Source organism: Notothenia coriiceps, unplaced genomic scaffold (assembly GCF_000735185.1).
Source record: "Notothenia coriiceps isolate Sejong01 unplaced genomic scaffold, NC01 NC01_scaffold00011010, whole genome shotgun sequence".
NCBI lineage: Eukaryota > Metazoa > Chordata > Actinopteri > Perciformes > Nototheniidae > Notothenia > Notothenia coriiceps.
The window spans coordinates 135922-141507 of NW_011343711.1; positions in this window are offsets into that span (position 1 = coordinate 135922).

Below are 5586 nucleotides of genomic sequence, written 5' to 3' on the forward strand. Positions count from 1 at the left end.
GGTCAGCGGTGGACAAGGGTCTCACCAGGACAATGGGCATCTTGGCTGAAGCCTACCATTGGCGCATGTGGCGTCTGCAGATTCAGTAAACTGGGAAGACTGTGTCGGCCCGCATACCAACATGTGCAACAGAGAGGCAAAAGGAACTATGCGGTGTCCATTGACAACAACGTTTGGAGCACCACTAGCCCCCAAGTACCTCGGTTGTTCCGGCTGGACAGGACCAGTTGTCCTATAAACAACACCTGAAGTAAGTGAGAGCCAAGTGACAGCAAGGGTCCCTCGCTTATCCTCACGCCTCCGCTGGTACAGACCTGGGGGTGCCTCGCCCAGGACGCTACGAATACTCACACAAGCCCTGGTGTTCTCTGCTGCCGAATATTGTGCCCCAGTCTGGTGTAGAAGCCCAATGTAAGAAGATGTTGATCCCTGTCATTAACAAACGCCTTCGGCATCAGTAACTGGGTGCCTGAAAGCCCACCCCCCCGTTGTCCTACCTGGCCAGTCCCTAGCGGGGAATTGCCCCGGCGGCCTCCGACGAGAGGGCCGCTACCTTGCACTTGCAAGGAAAGCCAAGAACATGATGGCAATTATCCTGCATGAAACCACAACTAAAGCAGCGACCCGAGCAGACCATAAGTCCCGTCAACCTACAACAGGAGAGCACAAGAGATGCTTGGTTCCATCCCCCTAGAGGACCTGTCTACAAGGGCATGGTTAGAACTTCCCTGGAAGCAGGAATGGGTCGGCTGAAGCTCACACGTTGGCACAATCACATCCAAGACACCCGGGAGATGGAGATCGAAGGAGAAACATCTACCCACCGGACGCGGCACTGGAACGCCAGCTGAACCGCCCTCTCATACTAGGGTTGGTCCGCTTCAATCATCATGAGGAGTGGGGCCTGGCAGACGCGCAGTAATGGAGTGTGGCGAAGCTGAGCAGACTGCCGACCACCATAATCAACCCACCCTGTCCTCTGTACAGACCTCCTTCGAGGCTGGCTCTTCATATGGACCAGAGACGAGAGCCGTGGCCTTGTGACACTGAGCTGGACTATGGACGAACGTACACCGCAAGAAGAAGAAGAAGAATTAATCTCCATCCCTCAGGGATTAATAAAGTATCTTTCTTTTTAGTTTTAATTACATATTTCTAAGTGGTACATTTGGAAAAATATATGTTCTTTTCCCCTCGAAAACTCTTTTCTTTGACCTCCACTTACAAGAGAATAACACCAGACGTGTACTGCCATGCTTCCATGACTACTGTAGCAGAGTCCTCGAAAGGACATGTTAGAATCAGTGTGATTAATGAATGGAAATAATGGGAAAAAGACAAAGGAGAGGGATTCCGGCAGGGGGGGGGGGGGGTGGATTTCAGGATAAAACCCATAGTGTGAGAGACTAACGAAAGGGAAGAGATGAAGGACAGGTTGAGTGTTGTAGAGGAGATAGTCGGGAGATTACGTAAATTGCTAAAAGGAGGGCAGACGTGACCTTGACAATGGAAGAAGCTCTGACAGGGGAGACTTTTGGGAGGAACAAGTGGGGGGGGGGGGGTGAGAGGGGCGGATATCATTTCTCCGAGGCACTGACCTACAGTCTGGGTCTGGCACCGGCACACCGTTTAATCAAAGATATTCAAATTGCATTGGATGACCTTTACAGAGGGGTTTCACTCGGAGACTTTATACGCGGCTGACAACATTACAAGACTTTGAAGATATTATGGAGAGTGCAAACTGCTCCATTGGTGTGTGGGAAGGAAGGGCAATTAGAACGTTGTACATTTTCAGCCAACCACAATAATTATGTAAGCACAGAAACACAGATATTGCTTCCAACACCCCTCAAGCAAACATGAGTTTACCAATCCATGCTAATGGCATGATAATTACAGCACATGTATACAGACCTGTGCTTGTAATTTCAGCCAATTAGAAAGAAAATGTACTTGTAAACCTTTTAATCGAACACGGATGAATAAACGACTCCAAGAGGGAAGATCTCCTCCAAGGCCAAATGCACTACTCACAGTGTTAAAATGTGGAATAATTATTTGTTCTATCAGCCCTTGATTGCATTTGGGCCCAACATGTTATGAGGTACTTCAGGGTCCACGCTTCATTCGTCCACCAAACTTAATGAAAAAGCGTTCTTTTTGTATTTCTGCTGACAAACAGACAAACCAAAAGGAAAATGCGGAGGAAAGTCTGTAATGTGTCCCATAGTAGTACAGGTCTTGATGCTGTGAAAAGACATCTGGAAGCTAACGCTACCGCCTTTTGGAGAAGTGTTTGAAAAAAACATGTTATCCTTCTTTAAAAGCGACTGTTACAATTCACAAAAGCCAATGAATGTTCTTCATGGCTGAACAAAACTAGTATAAAAAATAAACTCTAGCAAGGACCAATATGGTACCTTTGAATCCTGACCTTAATATATCTTACCAAAAACGTGAGACGAGAATTCTGTAAATGTTTGTGCAGCGCTAATGATAAATGCATGGCAGCGGACTAATGCAGCAGCTACCACTGTAATTAGTTCCTGGTATTCCCACCCATCAAGCGCTCCCCCCCCCCCTCGCTGCCAGGCTCTCAGCAGTCAGTCAGTCAGTCAGTCAGCTCCCCTGCCTCCGTCTTGCCACCATCTGCTCCGTTCAGCTGGCACCGTCGCCACGTTACCGCGGGCACGACCGGGGGTTTGTGTGCACCGGGATGGAGTCTGGCTCAATGTAATTAAACTGCTCATTAAAGTTTGTCAGCGGTTCAACGTTTCACCTTCTTTTGATATAATATAATAATTCCTTTGGGCTTAACATAACTTAACGAGCTGAGCCAAACGTTATTCAAACTTTAGGGAATTAATATAACGTACAAGAGAAATATGATTAGAATATTTCAGCTTAGAAAAAATGAATAAAAAAGGAAAATAATTACAAGGTCCTGGATTATTTAAACAACATTTTTTGGGTGCATCTTAGAGTACATGATTTACACATGTTTTTAAATATAAAGGTTATTGGCAGCACAGGGCACCCATAGTCAAGAACAGACTTGCAAACGGGTGCAATGTCTTTCTTTGAATAAAGACTCTATAATTGCATTTTCCACAAGAGTTACCTTGTGTTTGTGTAAACTACAAAAGCAGCAACAACAACACTTGGTACGAGTTGAGTTTGTTTTGAGGCTCGAGAAGAAGCGTTCTTGTTTTTTTCGTATTACATTAAAGAGATGTACTTTGCCAACTCACTGCTCATGGGCAAGTCTTTCTTTCTCAGGGTAACCTTCGGCAGCTCAGATATTTCTTCTTTCCACCCCGCCAATGTTAAACTACTCCACCCTCAAGGCTCGCTGCACATGTTCTTACCATTTGTGCAGCTGGGTGTGCTTGAAATGAACTATAATTATTATAGATTCTATTCAGCTTCAAAGATATTTAACAGAAAATGTGTGACCTTTAAAGGACATCAAATGTACGGATTTCATTGAGAGGGTGTTATATGTTTTCAGCCTTTTATTTACTTTTGCACTGCATTGAAAGGATAACCTGCAATGCAAAATAGGGCCCTTCTAAGTGAACTTAACACTATGTCATACGAGTTTGCCCGAAGTAAACTGGTTTCAAACGTATAGCCTGAGGATATTTGCTGGGTTTTGTAGTCTTTACTCTTATTGCAAAATGAATATCTTACATTTTTAACCTGTTAAGCCCCAAGCTTGTTTTTCAGGCCTCAGGCTCGAAAATGACATTCCCAGAAGAAATTACTATATCTTCACTTCTCAAAGGGGTAAATTAATCATCCTTTTTCTAAATGCAATGATAAACCTGTGAGTTGGATGTAGAAAAGTCAGAATCAAAATAGAATTGTTTTTATTTTAAAGTAAATTCAGATTGAACATAGTAAAACCATTTTTAATTATAGTGTCCGTCCAAAAAAAACACATTACTTATCGTGAAAACCACCCATGAATGATGGGAAAGTAGACTAAAAGCTTTAGGAATCCAAACTGTAACATATAATAAGTACCCTGTATCAAGATTGATACAAAACAAGTGACATTTGACCTTTTTAGAGAGATTCAGCACCAAAAAAACCACTTCTGGGGTCACTTGGGTGGATTTTCCATATCTCTGGAACCCATCGGTCGATGTGATGATTGACACCTCTTTTGAACCGTTAGAGCCAATAGAATCGAAGGGGAGGTTCCTAAATCCACCTACACGTTCCATTGAAGAGTGAGAGTGATGCGCACGCAGTTTGCCCAAACCGAAAGCTATGTTACGCTCTGAAAACTGAAAACTGAAAAATAGGCTTATTGCTGATGGATTATCAGTAATCATTTCAAAGTGACACAAACATTGGATTAACCTATGGATTAACCTTCAGCAGCATTTCTATCGTTTTAATGCCATTGAACACAATTTAGCAAGGTAAGACTCTTTTCCGTGTTTCCCCCGTAAAGCTACGTGGTGTGATGTCTGGGTTTGTATCCCCTGCCGCGAATTCTGATCGCTCAGTGATGACACTTATATTTCTAGAATCTGTGGAATCTCAACTTGCTCATCAATATCTTGTGTGTGCAGATCCGATAAGTAATACGGGTATTTATACCGTGAGTTCTGTGCTAAGTGCGTTAGCATATTTTCGCTCAGGGTTCATTTAGACGCTTCTTATGAGACTGTTTTGTTTCGGTAAAAATGTTTCGTGTCGTCAGTTAGCTGAGTTTCTTCCCGTTAGGTGGGTATGACACATTCATAGTTTGTTAAATATTAAGAAGCCCTGAGACACAGTTTCGTGAAAAAAAGAAGAGATATACAAGATGTAAGTTATGACTATTTTTCATGCTGCCAAAGTTCACAATTCCCACAACTCCTAGAATCAAATAAGAAAAGAGAACAAATGCAGAGAAAAAGAACTATTGCATAGTTGAACCGGCCCATATATATTGAGCAACATTGAGAGCTCATAAAGTCCCATATTGCTTTATAGATCGTCGGCTCTGCAAAGATGAGTGTGCTTCCCTCTCCTCTGTGATCCTCCATATTGCTGTGTGGGACACAATGGCAGCGAGGGGACCTGAGCTATGGTGATAAATGAGATTTGCTGACCGCACACACACAGATGAATTATTAGATGAAATGATTTAAGAGCGGCTACAAACTTAAAGGAAGTCTACAAGGAGCTCAAATTGGTCCGATCGATGCACGTGTGTGTGAGGAGTTCCTTCTAGCGTATGCGATGAAAGGTTAGCGCGCGTCTGTAATCATCTGTTATTGAAACCTCCTTGCTCCTGTGTGTGTGTCTGTGTGTGTGTGTGTGTGTGTGTGTGTGTGTGTGTGTGTGTGTGTGTGTTTAATGCCTGTGAGTGCTGATAAAAGCTCAGAGGGGAAAAATAAGGAGAAAACAACTCTCAAAAGCCAATATCGGCCGGCCGCACGCACGCACGCACGCACGCACGCACGCACGNGTACGTACTACTACTACTACTTACTACTACTACTACTACTCTACTCTCTCGTCTCTCTCTCTCTCTCTCTCTCTCTCTCTCTCTCTCTCTCTCTCTCTCTCTCTTTCTCTCTC